The 23,121-nt window shown below is 40.8% G+C and overlaps 1 protein-coding gene across 3 annotated transcripts in view; it reads right to left on the bottom strand.

Annotated features, from left to right (window-relative positions):
• The window catches only part of LOC109853107 (zinc finger homeobox protein 4), a 307,047-nt gene that overhangs the window by 213,844 nt on the left and 70,082 nt on the right, over positions 1-23,121 (bottom strand). The window contains exon 1 of one of the 3 annotated variants that reach the window (XM_020424881.1): positions 1,563-3,017. The exons of the other annotated variants lie outside the window; for them this stretch is intronic. The gene's annotated coding sequence lies outside the window, so the exon portion shown is untranslated. Of the gene's footprint in view, positions 1-1,562; positions 3,018-23,121 lie in introns of those variants that run through there. 3 annotated transcript variants of the gene reach the window in all.

Raw genomic sequence — 23,121 nt, 5'->3', positions numbered from 1 at the left:
AAAAATCGCACGTAAAATAAATTGCGCACGCAACGACGATCACATCCTGCTTCGAGAGATAACTGAGGCGGGCAATTATACGCTGTTGTACAAATGAATGCGCGAGCACAACCTATTAACACCCATTATGTAATCGCCGTGTAACAAAGTGTGAAAGATGAAGATCGATTCTCCGCGAGATTTGACGGCGAAAACGCTCGGGTTGGGTGAGTGTTTATTAGTGCGTGTTGCCGCGAGATATATAAATTTATGTTTAAAATGTGTGTGTTCTTCCCTTCGTTCGTAAATTACGCAACACGGTCGGACAAGCAACAACCGAGTCTCGTGAAAACGTCTCTGCCCGGACGTGCGTACTTTAATTAAACGCCGCTTCCGGTCTGTCATTAACTCGCTCGCTTACCGACCGACGACGATTAGAGCGCGACGTTCACGCGAGAACGGGCAGCATTGCCAGATTTTCTTCTTCTCCGAATGTATGAGGAAAATTTTCGAAAATTATTATTATTATTATTATTATTTATATGTTACTATTTTTATGTTTACTATTTTTTACACGCTTTATTAGATTTATTTAATTACGAATAAACAGATTTTGATCAACGAGCGTTTTAATTTGTAAAATAAATATCAATGTCTGATTTTCGAAAACCGCCGACGTTAGACACAACACGCCGCGGAACGGAATTTTTTTTGCATTCGACCGCACAAACCTACTGTTGTATAACGCGGTGTTTTACGCGTTGTTTATTTCTGCATTATGCGCGAATTATGCTTAGCTGGTCTTTACGATAGTTAGTGCACCGTGAATGTTTCTGGCAGCTGGTGAGCACCGCTAATGCCAACACCGCACACGTTAGCGCGGGGAATGCGCTTCATTCAGAGCGAAGATGGTAAAAGCAGAAGATGAGCAGCAGCGGTGGGGAAAAACCGACTTGTCCTGCACGCTTGTGTGTGTCCGTGTTCGAGCGCGTAATCATTTTCCACGAGATAACATTCTTCGAGAAGATATAGGAAAAAAAAAAAAAAAAAGACTTTCTTCAACCGATACAATCGATGGCTGCCAACGATTGTCAGTGCGCGAAACGCGCGCAAGAATAATGATTATTTCAAATAAAAATGTAATTAGCGAAGATCGTACAAAAGCGAGTGTTCTTTTTGCGTTATGTTTTCTTTTTTTCCTTATTTACCCATTCATTTTCGCATCTGTATAATCATCGCCGACTTCGCGAGTGATGCATCTACCATTTTACGAGTCATTAATAACCGGCGATGTAAGCGCTAATTTCAGCAACGGTTTTCCGCCGACGAAATTCCACTGAGTTTCAAATTGTTTGTTTCAAATTGTTTCTCAAAGCCAGGCCACGAGGGAAAGAGGGTGGGCGTTTTGTTTTGCGCGACGATCATCGAAAATCGCATTTTTTCTCGACGAATATATAACCCGCGTTTTTCGTTCAACTTCAATTGCCGTCGAAAATTATTTATTTTTTAATAAAAAATATTGTTATTATTGTATTTGTAACGACGGATTTGTAATCTACAACTTAAAAACTTGTGCTGTTTACCTCAGGTGTTTGGCGAAAATGCCGCAGTTCCAAAAGACCGCATCCCGAGAGCCACAAACCGAACTGAGTTGCGCGATCTTAGAACATCTGATATTTTTTTCGGAATCTCTCGCCTCGTTCTTTGACAATAACTATTGATGTTTTTTTGCTACTGTTTATTTTCCTTTCAAATTTCACTGAGAGTTCACAAAAAATGTCACAGCTTTTCACAAGATCACCCAAACAGATCCCTTTATGTAAATCTCGACATGCACATTTGCGAGCTCGCTCATTTTTCTGCTCTCTTTCTGCGCGTGCTCTTTTCCTCCCTGACGTGAGAAATTTCCGTTTCGCACGGAATCGCCACGCGACAGGGTTCGAACGCTCGCGACAGTTGCGAAATACTTGGAGGAAAACGTTCGTTCCGGATGTGTCCGATAATGATCGCCGGGCAAATCGTTTCTATTCGCTCGCGTCACGCCGATAATCGGAGTTAATGATATAATCGCTCGTTCGCGTTCGAGAGAGAGAGAGTTTCACCGCGCGCGCAATTTTTGCGTTTCTTCTTCCGCGTCTGACTTGCCGCGCAGCTCGTCGTTTCGCGATTATCGTCTTTTTCTCGCGCGAAAAGAAAACTTTAGCTTTAACCTCGGCGAGGAAAACGCGCGAGGAATCCGCGACTCGTCTCTATCGATTCTCCTCGTCGATTGCTTTCGCCGAATTGATGATCTTCCATCTTCCAGAACTCGCGGCGCGAGTTTGTGTATTTACCGAAGCACGCGCTTCGTCGGCGAAGGGACACGGCGTGCGCAACGTTGTCCTAGGTCGCGATCGATCACTCACGTGGGCGAAGCACGACAATGTCAACGTGTCAGTTTTTCCGTGCCGGAAAATTAAGCGAATCGATGACGGAAGTCGAAACGTCAGACCAAAGTGTCACACTCGCGCGCTCGGACACTTGAAACGTCAAAGTCGATCGGGGAACAGCTGATAACTTAGTCACTACACGTAGTAGAATAGAAATAGACGAACAGGCTGAACTTCAGCAGCGGGAAAAGCGCAAACAGTTTTCTCGCGACGTACGAGAAGTATATCTCTCTCTAGAGATGATTTTCAATCATCTCCAAGATTGTTTCTCGGATCAAAAGGGATATCTACAACACTCGAATGAACGTTGACGTCAAGTCACGAGAGAATTTGACAGTTCTCTTTAAAGTACTTCCCTCCCGTCACACATTCACATACGCACACACACGCACACACTTATTAGTTTTATTTCGATAAAAACGTGTTTCTCCTCAAAGAGTCCCGAATGACCTCCGAAGTTTGCGCGCGCGTGTATACCGCACGGACACTTTCAGGATCACGTTGCTTTTCCGCGACGTCGTTCCTTTCCGGTCACCAGCCAGAGAACAGCAGCTGCCGGTCGGAGAACGCGGCACCGCACAACAATCCTTTTTCCCGAAGGTCGCGACAAATCCTCGGACAGATCGAAAATTCGCGCGCGCGCGCCTATTCTGTCTCGCGATGTTGCACTCGACTCACGTGGCGGCCCGGTCTGACCGTCGTCGGCGGCGACCACTTCCTCGGGCCGTCGACCAATCGGCTGCGCGCCAGGACGCCTCGAGGTACGATCGCGAATCCTCGTCCGCTCTCGGTCGCGCTCGATAGTCGCTCCTCTCTCTCTCTCTGTCTCGCGCGCGCGATCAACGCGCGCGTGTGTGTGTGCCGCGTGGTCGGCAGCGGCGGCGGTCGGACAGCAACGTCCGTAACTACTTTTCGAACTCGTTCTCGCAACAGCCGCGGGGACAGATCGCGGCGGCGACGCCTACGACGACCCAGGACGACGGGAACGTCCAGGACTGGCCGTGGTCCTGGTACCGCTTCCACCGGTCTTCGCACGCATGAAAGCACGCGCGCTGCCTCGCATCGAGCGTGCGCCTCGTCCAGCGTCCGACACGATACTACCTCTCTCCCCTTCCTTTCTATCTTTCTCGCTCTCCCTACGCCCCCTCCACGGCCGTCGCGTTCGCTCCGTCTCCCTCTGGCCGCGATCCCCGCGCGCGGGAGGGTAGGGAGGATGTGGGGAGAGAACTACTCTCTGGTAGCCGCTCATTAAACGCCGCGGTGACGTCAGGAGCAGCGATACTCTCGAAATTTGTGCAAGAAAGAGGGAGAAAGAGAGAAAGAGAAGTACAGCATCTGTTCGCGCCTCTAGCTGCGTAATTGATCCCAGCGTATTTGCGATCATGATTGATGAATAGATAACAAAAGCTCAAGGTACAAGGGGAATTTTTTTTTTTTTCCGCGCGTACGTGCGAAACGATAAAAGTGAGTTCGGCAGAGGCTTCCGAGGAAATTCCGGAGCGATCTGAACCCCGTGATTAAGTAAGCGAAAAAACATGCGCGAAATGCGTGAACTCGAAATTATTATTCGAAATTACATACGGAATTTAATTTCGCGAGAGACGCACACGCGAAACGTTCAACAGGGAAAATCCCAAGCGCGAGAGAACGCGTCCCGGGTAGGGACGTTCGTCGTGGGTGGTCCCGTCTAAAACGTCTGTAGCTACTTGGAAATGGGATTTCGCCGCGCTCGCGAACGTCCATCGCTATTTAAAGATGAGGTGTACGAGCGACGAGCGCGCAAGGCGCTTCGCCTATTCTTTCTTTTTCCTGTTGCCACGAAACCTCGCGCGCGCACTCGTCTCTCGCTTGTCTTCCTTCAGCACGTGACTTCGCCACGGCCGCGCCGCGCACGGCGTCTCTCGGCCGTGGAAAACGCCGTGAGTGCAAAGACACCTTTCACGCGATACCATCGTCGACGAAGGTAATCACCGGGGCGAAAGGTCCCGACACTTAAGGCCTCGGTTTCGTCTTCGGGGTTTTGTAATGAGAGGCGCGGCGCGGCGCGTCGTGTATTTATTTTTCAATAAACGCGCGGCGATTCGCGCGACGACGCGAGCTCGAAACCTCCTCGAGCGCGCGCGCGCGAATGCAGATGTTAACGACGAGAGTATCGGTCACGATTAGTAAAAATATTATTATTATTATTATTATTATTATTATTATTATTATTATTATTATTATTATTATTATTGTCAAGTGTATAGCCGCGAAGAATCGCGCGACGAGCTGCTCTTTCTTTGTCCGCTTGAAATTTGTGAACTTGGCCGCGTGACGTCTCACGCGAGCTTATCACGGCCGTGATTCATTTGTAAGTGCGAAGTGCACTCACTCGACTGAAAAACCTCCCGGCTCCGTTGACGACCTTCTTCGCTGGATCGCGATCGATTATTATCCGCGCGTTGAACGAGCATAGTAGACCTATAGTGTGTGTTTGTGAGAGAAGAACCTCTCTCTCTCTCTCTTTTTATCTATCTATCTCTTGTGCAAAGTACGTTAATTCCACATCGAAGTAAATATATGCTAATTTATTGACACTGTACATTTACCGTTTAATAACCGCACGAGGCGCGCGCATGTTAATATTCAAATCGTCGTCGCGCGCGCGCACGCGTCGACTCGGTGAGTTACAAAGACAGTCACGGCCGTAAAGAAGACATTTTTTTCTACGGAAATCTTTCTTTCTCCTATCTCGTCATCAATGTCGTCGACAACTTCGATAACAAATACAATAAATTTTTCTCGAAACGAATGAAAAATGACAAACCAAAAAAAAAAAAAATGGCGTTTACAGACACCTAACGCGAGCGATGTGTGTACGAGCTCTCTCGCTGGCCGAATCGAATACGCGATAATACACGTAACGCGGATATTTATTCGCTTGTAAGCATGACTTTCGTGGTATTACGTCGGACGTAACAACGGCGCTTTCACCGGAAAATACTATCAATGAGTTCACGTCTAAAGGTGGAGAGTGCGCGGCTCGAAATATATATCCCCGGCGCCCGCGGCGCTAAAAGCGCGAGCGAAGTCGGACGTCGATATAATTGTTGCGGATTACATTCCCGCCTACCTACTGCCGCGGGAATACTAATTGGCGGATATAATCGTTTAAACGATTCACATTCTCGTTTGAACTCAAGTAGTCGAGTAAATTCGGGTTTCGACTCGACCGATATTACATTCGAGAGATATCCGGTATACTGGAAAAGCGCATTTCGATGAAATTATCACTGTTATTCTCGCGTCGAGGCAGCGCGCCGTATATATTTGTGTGCGCGAATATACGTGTGTGTGTGTCGTTCGCGATGTGTGGTTCATCGTGGAACCATATGCTACGACAGGAAATTATCTACGAACCGACTTCTACATGCGAGCCGTTACCGTCCGAAAATAGCTGACGTTTTCCCCGAGAACGCGCTGAATTTTAGAAACAATCGCAGAAAATGCAATTTAATGCTGAGTTTTACTTTCTTTTTTTTTTTTTTTTTCCATTCAGCGCGAGATATTTTGAAAAGTACGAGAGAGGAAGGGAGAAGATGAATGTAAAGTGATATAAAATCGCACGTGCGGTTTTACGAGAGAACGGAAAAAGAGTCAATAATAATTGTAAAAAGAGTATCGAAGAAGAACAATTGCAACTTTTTGATGCGGAGTGCATTACACGCTTCCTTTTTAACTCACAGTTTCTCAAAAAAAAAAAAACTCCGGTTCGATCGATTCTTGTGTGTGCGCAGACCTCCAAACACTTGTGAGACAAATTGATAAATTACGTAACGCGATAGTTCGATAAAAAAAGAAAAAAAATTATCGCGCAAAGAAGAAAAGAGAAACACACACGCACACACAGAAGCAATGATCCAAACATAGCGGGAACTATAACAAGATCAGAAGGGAAGTTGGTAACGTACAAAGTTTAACAATTACTACTTGTCAATTAGCATCACGCGTCGGCTGATTTATCGCGAAACCGGTTGCGCTATCGGCGCGCGGCGTCCCACACGTTTACGCGTCTTTAAACGCGGTTTATTTCGAACGGTCCGCCACCTACATTATACAAAGGCGGTTAGATTAATTAAAGTCGAAACATCCGCGCCTCGAAATAGCGCCGCGCACACGTTCTACCTATCTACCCGCGTCCCAAATACTCGGTGGGTATCGCACGGGTAATTATTTCGGATAAATTGTGTGTGCGCGCGCGCGCGCGCGCCACCTACGCCCGCGGGCAGGCGTACAACGGGCTTTCTGAGTCGAGGCAACTCGAAGCGCGAAACATTTGTGACCCGAAATAGCACGCGCCCGCCCGCACACGATACCTACCTACCATCGCTCGGTTACGCACTTCTCATTGTTTTTCTTAGACCGCAAGGTCGTGCGCGCGCCACCAAACAAAATCGGAGAAAATTCTTTAATTCACATCGGACAAAAATCCGAACGAATCACGACGTCGAATTTCAAATATTGACGCGTCAAATATTGAATAGAGATATCGCGCGCTTCTCGACAGTCGCGAGACTTTTTAAATTGACATATTATCTCGAGTATCGATCATCAAAAAATATCGGGGGAAAAAGATAGCAACGAAGTGATGAGAAAAACGAGAGAAAGAAAGAAAGAAAGAAAGAGAGAAAGAGAGAGAGAGAGAGAGAATCTTATTTGAAAAATATTTCCTATCTGAAAGTCTCTCCCCTTGGAAGCTTCGACACTTTGCGGGCTTCACGTCTTCGTCTTCCCCGTCCGATGTCATTAGCACATTCGAGTTCTTGCTAGGAGAGACGACGACTTAATGCCGCACCGAGATAGCGCCAAGAGACGCGAAGAGAAAACGGTAAAATGTGTTTACTCAAGTGTTCATTAGTACTCGCGCGGCATAGGCGACCATTTGGCGGGCGCAACTATAATTAGTTAACGACATCCACCGGCGCGCGGCGGTCTCGAGGCGAAAAGAGAAAGAGAGAGAGAGAAAGAGAGCGAGAGAAATCCTCCCCAGCCGACATCAATTTCTCCCGCTCGACTCGCGGCGGAAATGATTATCATATAAAATCGCGAACGAGAGATATTTTCCGAGACGCGCGGGTCGGAAGGGCTGAGAAGGGGGATTAACGATGATCATTAGTCGGCGGAAGAGCAGGGCGGAAGGGTAAAAAGAAACGAGGGCGCGACGAAGAGAGAAAGAGAGAAAGAAAGAGAGAGAGAGAGCGAGTGAGGGTGAGTCTGTTTCATCGGCGAGTAATTTGATCGAACGGGTCGAATTAGCGACAGAGCGAAAACTCGTCTAAGGAGCGCACGTAGGAGGAGAAAAGATGATACTCCCCCGCTTCCTCTCTCTCCACCCCGCTCCATATGCTATAAGCGCGCAGCTCAGAATTAGCGTGGCCAACACACATGCTAAACATTCAATAAAGCGTTGGAGTGGGAAAGAGAACCGAGTCCGGAATAATCGTAATCATAAATAATCGGAGCCTAAATATACGTCGGAGCTCTCGCACACAGTAATGTGTGCCCGCAAAACCTTCTCTCTCTCTCTCTCTCTCTCTCTCTCTCTCTCTCTCTCTTTCTTTCTCTTTCTCGCGTCCACCAACTGCCGCAACGCGTATGGAAATCGGCTACCGAATGATTGCCCGTCCTTTTTCCTGTCTCTCTTCTTTCCTTCGCCTTTCCCGCGTTTCTGCGCGCTTTTCCCTGACGTCGCTTCCGCGCCGCGCCTCTCTCACGATAAAAAAAAAAAAAGAGAAATAAAGGATAATGGCCCGCCGTGTGCGTTTTGCGTAATGAATCGACCGCTATTAGCATATAGATGCCGCGGTTAGGCCGGATGACGAACCAACCGACGACCGGGATGGAATTGTATCGGGTTACGCGAACAAACGCGCGCATTGCGAATTACTGCCGACGACGAAATGAGTTTCGAGACGGAGGACAGATGACGGGACAGCTGACTCTTTAAATCGCGCATTTTCGTCGAGCGTGTTACGTCGCGATTAATTAACAATAATTAATGTGCGGCAATGAACACGCGATAATTGACATCCGAATTGCCGGAAGAAACTTACGAGGAGAAGCGACTCCGCTGACGTTCGGGTTGTCGATTTGCTTCGAATTTTGCAAGTCGGTAGAAAACCGCGAACACACACAATTCCATGTTCAAATAGCAAAGTGCAACACCTCTCAAGCATTCGCGAGAATTAAAAAAATGATATAAACATGTATTTATCAATCAATTTTCATTAACCCTTTAAGACCAGACGTGGGTCTCCCAGACCCATTCAAAACTTACGCATCAGCGTTTCTAGAAAAAACTAGGTTTTTTTAAACGCTTATCTTCAAAACTACTAGAGATTTTTTCGCTTTGTTTTTTTTAATCGACGCAGAATTGTTCAAACTTTGATTCAAAAAAACAAAATTGAAAAAATATTGATTTTTCGCGGAAATATTCGATCTCAAAGTCGTGTGGGTCTCACAGACCCGACCTGGCCACGAAGGGTTAACTATTGAAATAATATACAAAACTATATTTCTATGTGTAAATGTAAATAAATAAAATGTAATAATATTTGAAATAAATATATATTTATGTGACAGGTTTGAGATCAATTTTCTCGCGAGTGCTTGAGAGGTGCACTTGAGCATTGGATTGTGTTCGTGGTCCTTTACCGACGTGTGAAATTTGAAGCAAATCGGTAACTCAAACGTTTAAGCTTCTTGCAAATTACTTGTTTACAATAGAGTGCAGCACCTCTTGGTATGGTCAAAACTTCTTGGCAGAAATGTGGTATCGGGACCTTTTCTTTTCTTCGTCTTCTTTCTCTGTCTCTTTCGCATTCTCTCTCTTTTTTTTTTTACTTTATTATCCCAAGTTGGTCCTTAGTCAGATTTATTAGAAGTTAAGTTAGAGAACATAAAAATAATCGATTGTTCTATGCGTGACAATAAGAAACAAATATATTTTACAACAAAAAAATGAATGAAAATAAGAAAATAAAATAAAATAAGACATTTGAAACATGTCAATGTGCGAATATAATCGATGCTGATGACAACTTTTTTCAGAACATCAATTTAGTTAGGTAAACATTTTAGTGTAACTTGACATATTAATTATAAAATAGATATTTATGTTCTGATTATTACTCTCATTATTCTTCCATTTGTTACCACAAAGAAGTAGATTATGATAAAGTTTTAGCGAGTAACTAATACAAGTATGTTCTAAAGAATGTATTGGACGTTATATGTAGGTATTGGACAAGGTTATCCATATTATAATACATTCATTCTTATATTGTCTGTCCATTGTACAAACTCAGTAAGGCTTGGTGGTACGTATTTTAACGTCTATCTTTTTTTGTCGTTCCTTTTGAGTTTCCCTTGTACGAATAGTTTCGTGAAAAAAAAGACAAAGGTTAAAAAAGGTTTTTCTTTTGAATCTTTTCTTTAGATCTTTCAGAGTTAAATAAAAAAAGGAATAAAAAAAGAAATAATTTCCTTTTAAAAATTGGCGGCAAAAATGAATCTTCGTCAAGTATGCACATTTATATATCAGTCTTAAAATCAATTTACTTATCAGTTAGATATAAAAAGAGATAAATAAAAAATTTAAAAAAAATAAAAACAAATATATATTCCTTGTAAGAATTCTTAAAATATTATTGTTATGTACCAAAATTAAAAATTAATTCGTCAATAAAAAATTAAAATTATTTAAGTAATAAATAAAAAGAATAAAAAAACAAACACATATTTTTTATAAAAATTCTTAAAGTTCTGTTGTTACATACAGAAAACAACAGAATTAATTTAATTTTTTTAAAAAAAATCTTAACATTTTATCTATAACAAATATTCTCTATTACATAACAACAAAATTAAAACTTAATTCGTACTTCAAAAAATTGAAATTATTTGAATAACAAAAAAAAACAAATAATGATCTTCATAAAAATTTTTAAAATTTTGTCGTTACTCTAACAACAGAGTTAAAACTTCATTCGTGTCTCAACGAAAAATTGAAATTATTTGAACAAGCATTTTATTTATTATTAATTGAAAAATAATGTTATTAAGTAAAAATAATTTTTTTTTTCTAGCGAGGGACCAGATACGTGATTATTAACCATTGAAGAAGTTTTTACTATCGACAAACTGCTTTTGATATTATACTTTTTATTCGCGAATATCTATTTTTCGCGGCCATTATACCTGCCGTGATATGTCATTGATATAATAAATTAATGCGATATCGACATATGTGCATATAAGACACCGCATGTAGCGTATTCTCCAATAACTATTAACAAGTAAGAGATAACAAAGTAATTGACAACTCGAGATATTCTGTCTAGACTTTGAAGCTTTAATTAGACATTGCAATGAAACATTACGAAACACGCTCTGTATTATTCGCAGTCATGGAATTTCTCGACGAGCGAATATACGCGCGCGCGCGAGAGTTGCAGTTTTTTTTTCCAGAAATTACACGTCCGGTCACGCTATGGTTATTCTGATCGCCGAGCATTATCCAACGCGTGTCCGCATTGCGTCAATGGCTCCATCCATTCTATAGCGGTCTAAAATACTTATAATTACATAAGTGAACGTGTTGCGGCTAATTACCGAGGCTGGCGTTCTCTTTTCGCGCGTACGAGATTTATAACACAGTCACGATGTGTGTAATTTAGAAAACACCGACCGGAGGGTAAAACTAAAGACAAGCATGACAACAATATACAAAGATCAATCACGCAATCGGAACGTCGCAACGTTTACGTTCCGTGAGAACGCGAGAACGTAGGAAATCGGTAATAAAACAAAACCTACGGGAAGGCGATGTATAAGTTTTAGAAACGCGGAGAGATAAACAATTTATCGAGTTAAAATTTACATAGTTCTCAATACGGTTACCTTTTGTATCGATACACATTGGCCGACGCTTCTCGAAGGCACTGGCACAACGAGATTTCTCGAGCTCTTCAAAAAATATCCATTTACGGTATCGATGACTTCATTGTTGCTCGAACATTTCTTCTCATTGTTTTTTCAGGCTCGGGAATAAATGGAAATCGCACGAGGCGGTGTCTGACGAATAAAGCGGATCAGGCAGCGAAGATCAAATCGCGAATTCTAGCCACATTTCAACGGTTGTAATATCAACCTCGTAATATCAACCTCGTAATATCAACCACCGTTTAAGCACCGACTAAATAATTGCAGATGAAAAATATATTAAACAATTTTGTACATGTTAATTTCTTTTTATCAATTTTTTGTTATTTATACGTTGATTTACAACGTATTTTATAACGGCTCCGGTAGTTCTCTCGATATCGAGAAACAGTGTTCGAACATTGCATCATTTCGTGCTGTGTATTTCGAGCGAAATAGAAAACAGATGCGCTCATTTCCTCCGCAAGATTGATTAACTCAACTGAAATCGGCGCTAGCCAACAATCGTCGTCTCTAATTATACACGAAATGGATAAAACCGACATGATATTGTCTCTCGTATTACGAGAAACATTGTGTTGTGTTTTTTTTTTCTATTTCGGTGGCGCGATTTAACACGATTAGTCGCGCGCGACTGATCGGCAAGTCGAACAAATGAGAACACGACGACGACGACGACTTCAATATCGCGCCATCAAAAACGGCGTGTCTAATGAAGACAAGATAGAAATTACGAGTGTTCGCGCACGCATGTATCATTTATTGAACGTCGATTCAATGAACTCCCTCTCTTTTCCCTTCTCCTTCCTTCTCTCTCTCTCTCTCTCTCTCTCTCTCTCTCTCTCTCTCTCTCTTTCTGCAAGCGTCAGATAAATAATATAACAAAACCTTTAAATATCTTTGCCGCGCTGCTCTAATAAAACAGAAAATTCAAAATTTCTCTCTCAAAATACATTCTCGATTTTCCATTCCGACATTTACATCGGACGAAAACTATTGCAACATCTTCACAGTCAAAACTTTTGCGCTCTGTACCTCTCTCGCTCCAATGAAAGCGTATTTGTAACAAATTCCAACACAAAAAATTCTAATTTGTATAAGGACGACGTAAGAAAGCAATTTGAGAATTACCAAACACATTAAGCGCGCACATGTTCGCGCAACTTTATATATAATCAGACTTAGACCAATCTCTTTTCTCGAAGTCAGAAGTCGACAGTAGGTTTGTTCGGGACAACCCCGAAGTCACTGCTTTACTCCGTCGTCGTCGCATCGATTACGCCAGCCTATAAAAGTGACGACGCGAACGTTCCATTCTCTCTTACCACGCGACAAGGAAATCGGAGAGAGAGAGGAGGAGAAGAAGAAGAAGAAAGAGGGGCGAGGACCGATAGGAACTAACCTCGAGTTAGAAATTAATTAGAAAAGTGCGGAGAGAAAGAGCGGACGCGCGGGGACGCGCGGGGATGTCAGGCAATCAACGAGCAGATGAATTAATGGCCACGCCAAACTACCCCTCTGAGATGCCCTTCTGGATACGCTTCTACCCGAGAGAAGTACGCCAAGTAGATTCTTATGAAGCGTTAGCCGCACAACAGCGATCGACGTTCTTCACCCTCTCTCTCTCTCTCTCACTCCTTGGTTTATTACCGAAACGCATACACAGATGCGCACGCATACGCAGAAAAATCTGTCGGCATTATCACCCTTGCTGCCAGAACAGGGGTGCAACATCCCCAAATCTATCGAGGGGGGTCCGATTTTCCGCTCGGCAAGTTCTTCCTCTCGCCGGTAAAAACAATGGCGATCACGGGAGGGAAACGACGAGGTTCACAAGCCCGGTCAATGTTGAGATGATTAAAGCGCTACGCTCATTGAAGAAAAAACAATCGAGGTGCGTTGCAACATGTATGAAATATTCAATAATTGTTTTTTACTATATCCCGCGTCTATTTGCGCAATTAACAAGAACGAGGTGCGATTGATAAGTATCCGAAAAACCTAACGCACAGATCACATTACCGTTGCCGTTAACGAATTTCGCACGTAGTGTTTGTGCGACATTATTTTGAAAGTGGCCTAACTCCATTTCTCAATTTTTTTCGGTTGCCATGGTTACACGTACAACTTCATGTTATTTAGCAATAAAGCATTTCAGATTGCTTATATTCCAAGCAAATACGTTAATTCTTGACACATAAGTTTTCAGAGTTAGTTCAATAATTGAACCGTGTAGTTTGAAAGTGGCCTAACTCCATTTATACTTAAATCAAGATATTTACTATTGATAATGTCCGAAGGCAGTGATGAAGGTAATTTTAATTAATTAGTATTTAACAAGTTAACCTCAGTTTTTGGAGAATTGCGTTAGTTGAATAACCAGTACGTTTAATTAATATAAAACTTAAAATTTGATATTAAATTTTAGAAATTATTTCACCCATGGGAAAGAACAGAACAAGACCATTTAATAATTCAGATAGTGAAGAAAAAATAGTAACTAATGATTTAAAAAGAAATCGAAAAAGAAACAGAATTATAGAACAATATTCGTCTTCAGAGGATGAAGATACAAATAACAATGGGGAAAAGATTGATGAATCACACATCCAAAAAGTGCGAAAGATTAAACGGAATTCAGGAAAAAGATATTGTACTCAAACCGGAAATATTCAAGGACATAATTGATCTATTACGATATATACCACCGGAACATCATGATTTCTTCAAATCCCTTTCACACACACAAAATGTAGATGAGTAGTAAATTGATTTGTAATAAATTTATGTTTGTAATTGTGTACGTTATGTAGTTAAAAAATGTTTTGAATCACATAAATTATGTTTCCGAAGTGTTTTAAGATATGTAAAATAAATTGAGTATTGTTTTTTTCATTTTGAAGCATCTTAAATTATGTTGAATGGACTTGGGCACCTTCAAATTTTATAATGAATCTGGTTGTTAATTTTGAAAGTGGCCTAACTCCATTCTTAATAAGAAAACACATATTATTCACTTAATAATTGCTACTATTTTAATAAGAACTATAAATTTAACACCCTTAGATACACTTAAGCAGTATGACTCATTAGTATTCAGTACGTATATTTTTAATTGCATTAAAACACAAACCCTTAAATATCTCAATTTAAGTATAAATGGACTTAGTATTTTACACATATATATATATATGTTTGTGTAAATTTTTACACATGAGTTTCGAATTGAAATTTCAATTCTTAATTTCATATGGGATGCTATTTTGCATCACGTATATAAGAGACCCTGAATACTTCCCTAAATAATTATTAAAATATTGCAAAAAAAATACCTCGGCCAGGAGTCGAACCTGTAATCTCCGGCTCTCCATACCGTCGCCTTCCCTATTCGGCCACCGAAGCACTTGGTGTTCGTCTCCCTTCCGAGGTGTTTTTTATATATGTAAACAAAATACGCGACAAACATCCAGCGTATGATTCTCATTGACCAAAAATTTCACGTTGTTTATGTTATTTTATTTTTTACAGTACATTTTTACAGTATATTTTTACAGTACATTTAAAGTGTACATTCAAAATAACAAATATAAATGTAAAGTGTCATTTACTTAACATTACTACAATAATTTGTCAATAAATAACATAATGAATGAGTTATTTTAATCATTTTCACACATCCCAGGAGGTTTACTCGAATCAAAATTAACATTTTATGTTTTACTGTGACAAGACGACTATGTTGAAAGACTAATACACTTCGACTCGATAAATTGTTAACTTTTCGGATACTTATCAATCGCCTGATACGCACAATATAGACAGTGTCTGAAAAATTTTTACACAGCCGAAGCGCGAAGGTAGACTGGAATAATTCGAACGGAAAAGTCATGTATTCACTTTGCACAATTCACAATAGTTATCGAGTGATTAATTACTACTTATGATCCAATGAGGGCGTGAGAAGCGATGGTTCGGACTTTGTAGGCGTATATGCTCCGCCTCTTGTTTTTAGGAGATTAGACTGAAGACAATCGTTTTTCTTTACAATAATGAAAATCACACACGCCTACAGGATCCGGGTCATCGCTTTCCACGCGCTCATTGAGTCACTGTATTAATTAATCGTTCAAGTATTGCGAATTTTGCAAAATGATACATGACTCTTCTGTTCAGATTGACCAAAGCTGGGGGAGGGGCGAGAAGTAAATGCCCATGAGCAGTCACCCACTCTCTCCACGCTGAAGAACCACCGGAGAGTTTTAGTTGGTATGTCTTCTTCCTTTTGGAAAAAGGATGAGTCCCACATAATCCTCCCCCTAGGACCCACAATATGCATAACGCATTTCCCTCCAATAACAAAAAAGCTATTTTCACGTTTCGGCTGTCCAAATTTTTCAGACATTTCAATAATTCTTCGTTAATTTTTGTAACTCGAGCATCGCGCGCGTCGTTGCATAGAATTGCGGAAATTAAAGGTGAGCATTCTTTAGAGCAACGTTCTAAAAAAAGAAAAAAAGTTAAAAAAACCAACAAACAAAACAGAAGTCAACGACCATACTGCTATTTTAAATTTAAACAATGTAGTGACTATATGATTTAATTTTTTTAACTTTTAATTTACTTGTGTTTGTGTACAACTGAGGATGATTTGAATAAAACGTCGAAACGTTTTGTTAAAAAGTATTTTTCTATACACCAATTATTGCAAAACACCCTTCACTGGTTCGCATTAGCGAATTACCGATTAATTCAACGTATCATTTCGAACCGGAGGTCACCTCTCAATATATATACAAATATCTAAAAAAAGAAGTTTAGTCCGGAGCAATCGGGAAAACGCTCATTCAACAATCGTTGAATTACTAATAAAGAGTAGCGCGGATCGAGAACTGATAATAGAGGAGTTAGAAGGACGTGGAGAATTCAAGGGTAGACGTTGTTGGCACACACCTGTACGTACAACGTGAACGCCGTAAGTGCTGGTTATGCGGTGCGATTGGATTGGAGGGTTTATACTCGCAGAGTCCGTCAATATTTCATGGGTAATTTCTCCCCTTGGGAGGCGATGTGCCACGAGACCGGAAACCATTGTGCGAGGACGAAGGAACAGTCGAATCTTCGCATGTCGGTCACCACACCCTTCGTGCCGCGCCGCGGCTCAAGGGTGGCTTAATTCATTGTCAAAGTAACGTCCGAATGCGTTTAATGCGAGCCCATGGACGTCGGCGTCGTTAACGAACTTCGTCCTTCCGTTTCGACGCCTCGAAAAACCTGACCACGCGTACAAATGTCACCGCGTGCTATTTTTGTCGAAATAAAGAGTTTCGACGAAGAGTAAAATCGTGTGTTAACGTGATCGTTTGTGTAAGTGATGCACGTTCAAAGTTTTAGAATTGATCTGACCTTAATCTTAGACAAAAAAAAGTTTTGCCGTTATACGGCCGGCAAAAAAAATTTGCTGAATTTTCTGTCAAGGTTTTGTTTCATCGATAAAATATTTTGTTGGCACAACTCAAAATGTTTTAAACAATTAAGACTTAAGGCTCGTTGAAATTGTCAACAAGAAATATATAAGGCCTTACAAGCCATTCGCAGGATGTTTGTGCGGAAACTGTGCGTGTACATATACATATATATACATGTAACAAATTCTACTTGTAAATTTTAAGGCCTTATATATTTCTTGTTGACAATTTCAACGAGTCTTAAGTCTTAATTGTTTAAAATTACGCTGGCTGAAAATTAGCGTTAACAACATTATCAGACCATCTTCGATATATGTATAAGTATTGCGAGACTAACTCCAAGTGCCTCGGTGGCCTAACAGGGAAGGCGATGGCACGGAAAGCCGGAGATTCCAGGTTCGACTTCTGGCCGAGGAGTTTTTTTCGCAATATTTTAAAATTAGTTAGAGGGGTATCCGAGGTTTTTCATATGTGAGATGCAAATCCAGCATCCCGTATGAATTTAAGAATTGAGATTTCAATTCAAAAAAACACTTACTTGTAAAAATTTACAAGTAGAATTCGTTACATGTATATATATATATGTACACGCACAGTTTCCGCACAAACATCCTGCGAATGGCTTGTAAGGCCTTATATATTTCTTGTTGTTTAAAATGTTTTGTTGCACAGTACAAAAATCTCAGTAGACTGTGAACAAATTTTCTTGACCACGTACTAATTTGTTGTCATTCAAAGCAAATTTTTTTTTCCGTGTGTAAATTGCTTGACTTTAACTTGTTCAAGCAATTTTTGAAAATGAGAGATATCTTTTGATAAAGTTTTTAAAAAAAAGAAAAACTAAAAACACTATCAAAACTAATGTCATTTCTTTAATATTAAACAAAACCCCGTAAAATTTTACAGATTCTTTGCAACTATGTTTTAACTAATAAACAAAATCGCGTCTGACACAAATGTCAGAGGATTAGAAATTAAAAAATGATGTAACTCCTAACGTGTGTTTATAAGTTTCTTAACTTTCTGGTCTTTACTTCGCGCGCAGTGTCATATTTTACATGTGTCATTAAAAAAACCATTATCGCAAGTTGCAAACGCACGGACGGAGATTTGGCGTTCGCCCAACCCGCAGATATTTCGCGTTAGTGTTTATCTGATAAACATGATGTGGTCAATTTTCTCTATCGAAAATACACGCACGAATTTTTTGTTCTTCTCGAGAAGACTAATCGATTTCCGTCGCGTGGAAGCGTATTCGCGTTTTGGTCCTTCGGAAACAAATGGGACACATACGAGAGCGAGAGCGAGATTACAAAACGTTTATAGTGCAGCTTCCCACCTCAGGGTACTCGCTCCTGATCTGCATAAAAATAGGGGAACGGGGGGGAAACCAGGGAAGGGGAAGCAGCGAAGCGCAAGAACGGATCCTTAATACGAGATCAGATTATGATTTTGCGGGGGACGAGGCGACGGGAGGACGGGAAAAAGCTGGTGGAAGTCTTTAAGAGTTTCGGTGTCGAAGAGAGCGACCCTCTCGACTCCCTCTCTTCTCCAGCGCCTCGCTCATTCTTCGTGATTAGAGGCCGCGGTAACTCAACGAATTCTGCGGTATTTGCCGAGGATGGAGTTTTCAATCCGACGATATTGCGGTTTGCTCGCTCGGGTACGCGTTACACGTTGTAAATGTGAAATAAAAATTTAATCAAACAACAGCGCGCAATTAAATCAATTTGAAACTTACACGTTTGCAATTTAAAATTTGCTTTTGTGTGTCGTAAAAAGAGTTTAAATATTGCGTCACACAAATTGTCGTAATTGTACGGCGCGATTCAAATGAGACCTAATATTGATAAAATACGAACGAACGACTTGTTGTAATCTGCTAATCGACATACCGAATCTTCGAATACTGAAATACTCGAGGTTGCGTTTCCCCTGCGACTCGCATCGGTGGCATATCCGAGCGCGAATCGCATTATCGTTGCGCCGAAACTCCACGTGCGTCGTAACACCCCGTGAAGCCGAATAAGAACGCGAGTAAAACGACAAGCGCGACGGCGACGACGACGACAACGACGACGAAGAGGAATAAGAGAAGAAGAAGAAGAAGAAATAGAAGAAGAAGGAGAATCGAGCGTGCCGGAATAATGGCGCCGAGACGCGAAAGGGCGAAGCTAACGATATATCTTGGACTATTGTCTTGTGGGCCGCGACAGTCGCGGCCATTATATCAAGATTAACTCTCTTATTCCCTTGGCGAAGGTATGGCTTTCGTATAGAAGGGCATATAGAAGTACACCAGGCTCCCGAGGGAGGATGGGAGGTGGAACAGTCCGAGAGAGGTAGAGGTTGCAAGCAAGCAAGGCCTTATGGCACGTACACACAAACCACCCATACTTGCGCGACGGCGAAGAGAATGAGTAAGACGGATACAAGAAGGACGGAAGAAAGGAGAAGGGAGAGGGAACGAGAGAGGAGATATAAGTGGAGGAAGAAGAGGGACCCGTTGGTGTGTTCACGGTGTTCCCGAGACGGCATACGGGAACGGGGGTGTATGCTAGGCATCCGCAGAAGAGGACATTATAAGGAGTTATGAGGTCCTGCCTCATACGTGAGCATCCTTGCCTCTAACCCATCCCTCCCTTCGAGCGTCTCTCCCTTCCCGCCCAACCTCCTTTTATCTTTCTCCACCAACGTCGTTCCTCCCTCCACCCTCTCCTCGCGGATTCTTATACACAAGATCTGTGGCGGTTCTTAATGTCCTCTCCCTTTTAATGCCCCGCTTGGTTTGCCCTCGAGGTCGAACATTTCTGTGCCTGCCGCCCGCCTTCTTTTTCGTGGCCCGATATTGAGTTATACGCGACGCGTATTATCGTTCAAATCCTTCTGTAAGGGACTTACGGGAAAGGCGCGAGAGAAAAAGAGAAAAAGCGAAACTCGCCGAGAGAAGAGCACTTGCGGTAAACTCTGTCCAAAGTGCATAAGGGTTATATGTGATTTCAAATATATGGGAAAAAAACACAAAAAAAAAACTAATTTTGTGCTACATCGCATCGCAAAACGTTATGCGTGGAACTTCGAATCAAGCAAAGTTTCTTTTCTAACCTAACCTAAAGGAAAAAAACTAAACCAAGACCTGATGAAACATTTTTTAAACGTGAAGGTCTATCGAACACACACACACACACACACACACAGAGAGAGAGAGAGAGAGAGAGAGAGAGAGGTAGGGATTATAATAGTATCATAATAGTAACACACACAAAAAAATTCAAGAAGAAAAGAAGAATACAAAGCCTTTACCTACCTCTCACTTTAAATTTTTGAGATTGTTCCGGAAACAGTTTTTTGCTATTTATTCTTTATTCTGAGTAGATGAGAACATTTTTCTTTTATATATTTTTGGTGTCTATACTAACGATGCGATTCAGTTTTACCAAAGTAAAATTATATATATATTATATATATATATAAAGACGTCCATTAGGTCTTTAATAAATTATCTTATAAAATAACTTCGTTTTTCAAAGTAAACGAGTCAAAAGTCGAGCAAAACCGGTCCTGAAACACGAAATGGATCTTTTCAAAACCTCCGTTTTGCACGCGTCTTTTGTTGTAATTGCAATTAATTTCTTCCAAAAAATAGGTTGGGATGAAATTTATGTTTAAGACCATTTCCTCTGGAAGTGCATGATGGAATATACTACTAGGAACATTTTTTCACACGTTTTAGTTTTTTTATTTCTTTTTTTTTTTTAACATTTAGCGCGCACTTCTTTCGTGAAACAAGTCATATTGCCGTTTTATTTTAAGTGTTTCGTGGTCTCTCAACTATTGTAGTCTTGGACTATCGTAAAATCTTGCACGAATGTTTATAAAAAAAAGAGAGAAAAGATAAAAGATGACCGGTTAATCGGTTACGTGATTTCTTACAAAGCCACCTGGATGGTTAATAAAAGGGTTAAGACCGGTCATCGCCTGGTCGAGAAAATTCTCGACGAGGTTCGAGCATTTGCATGTCTTACGTGTGTAGCATAAATTAATTTTTCGTGTCTCACGAGTCAGAGAAAAAAATTGAACATCTGATGAGGATCGTCGGACACTTCACATGGGAACACACATGCGCGCGTTAGTGAGACGTCCAATAAGAAAAAAAAAAAAAACAAAAAAAAACCAATTGTGCGCGCCACGGTTAATTATTCCGTGCGCAAAGAGCGGTCGTTTTGTCATTGTAATGCGATTTCCGGTAGCGCCGGTAGGGCGAGGGATATTAATTTGCATATAACTGAATGAAAATTGCAAAGTCCAGTTACGTCGCAAAAGGGTGAGCATGTACTTGCCAAGTACGCTGCTCTCGCTCTTTCTCACAAATGATAAATTTATATAAGTAAGTTTCTTTAAAAAAATGTACACCATCTATCACGTAACTTTTGTTGTTTTATCTTTTTTCTTTTCAAAGAAAATCGAACGTAAATCAAAGCAATCTTAACAAAGACGATTCTTCCCTTTTCTTTCCCTAACATAGTCTCCCCACCATTTAGGTATCTTTTGAATAAAAAAACGGAAAACGTTCAATCTCTTTTATGTAAGAACATTAAAAAAATGATTTTGAGAGTCAAGGAAATGAAGTATTCATGTTGCACTGATTATACCGTTTGTGAAAACTTATGCAAATCTATTCAAATCAATTAAATTTAATTATCGCCATATTTTTGGAACAATTTGAGAAATGATTTTCTTAGACATCTTTTTAGAGATTTTATCGAGGTACAAATGTTCTTCTTGAATAAGAAGGGACCACCTATAAAGCGTTGTGTATTTCTGACAAAACTTCTTTTAAAATCTATTGTAACTACTAATTGGAGAATTCAAATTTAATTTCACCTTTGGAAAGAAAGATATGATTAATGTGTTGTATAAAAAAATACAACGTAAAAAATTCGATAGATGTGCTAAGTATTGCGAGACAAAACTCCAAGTGCCTCGGTAGCCTAACAGGGAAGGCGACGGCCCGGAAAGCCGGAGATTCCAGGTTCGACTCCTGGCTGAGGAGTTTTTTTCGCAATATTTTAAAATTAGTTAGAGGGGTATACGGGGTCCTTCATACATACGTGTGATGCAAATCTGGCATCCTATATGGAGGAAAAAAATTATTTCGTCAAATATATGTGTATACATATATATATATATTTAAGCACATTCTCTGCACAACATCCTGCAAACGGCTCATACAATCTGAATTTAATTCATTAATTTAAAAAACAAGTAAAAACTCAATATTCATTATTGCAAAGGAAAACCCAAGGTTCCAATACGTAGATAAATATATTTCGTACCTTCACAACGAAAAGATTATTTTTTATTTGTCATTTTTCTCAAGTCAATTTTATATTCTTGGAATCGTTTCTCATCACTAAATTCTGTGAGAAAAAAATGTGATGTGTTAAAAAGTACATTAAATTAGTTCAAGTCGCATTATTTTTTTGACCCGAGCATCGCGCAGGAAAAAGAAATCGAAATTCGTAACTTCCTTTGCGTGAGTTCGCTTGAGATAAGAAAGGTTTGGAGCCTGAGAAGACCTCAGGCTAGTCGCGCATCGTCCGACCAATCTGAGCTAATTGGCCTCCATAGGTAATTACGCGCAATTAGGAATAGGCCGACCGCACCTTCTCTTTCAAATTTTCGTCCCTCCCGTTGTTTTCCTCTTTCTTTCTCTCGGAAACATTTTTTTTTCCTTCTTTTACGCACTTTGCCGTCTTTTACCAATAACCACATCCCGAGCAACAAGAAAAAAAAACAGACGAGAGAGAGAGAGAGAGAGAGAGAGAGAGAGAGAGAGAGAGAGATGGGGGAGACAGAAAGACCGCCGCCAGGTACACAAATTATCTGGCGACGAAAAAACAACGGAAGAGCAATTAAATAATGCTACATCGCCACATAGTAACATTCTCTACCGCCCCCCATCTCTACCGGGTGTCCCGACCGTTTCATATTGTCGTAAACAAAGCATTTTAATACGTCAACTGTCAACATCGTCGTAATTTTACTATTTCAAATTTATTTTTTCTTAAATGTTTACCGGTAATGTTGTTGCAGTTGAAGTGCTAATTAGACGTATGAACATCAACTAAGTAAGAAAAATAATATTTTACTGGACGTGGTATAGTAAAGTAAATTTTACTTTCTCGATTTCACTCTCAAGATTTTTATCTGTGATTTTTTTTTGTAATTTTTATCTGTAAAAGTTGATAAAAATTTGACAAAAT

Source organism: Pseudomyrmex gracilis, unplaced genomic scaffold (assembly GCF_002006095.1).
Source record: "Pseudomyrmex gracilis isolate BER0280 unplaced genomic scaffold, ASM200609v1 scaffold_43, whole genome shotgun sequence".
Taxonomy (NCBI): domain Eukaryota; kingdom Metazoa; phylum Arthropoda; class Insecta; order Hymenoptera; family Formicidae; genus Pseudomyrmex; species Pseudomyrmex gracilis.
Note: the sequence above shows the minus strand (reverse complement) of the source record. Positions and strands in the feature narration are given on the sequence as shown.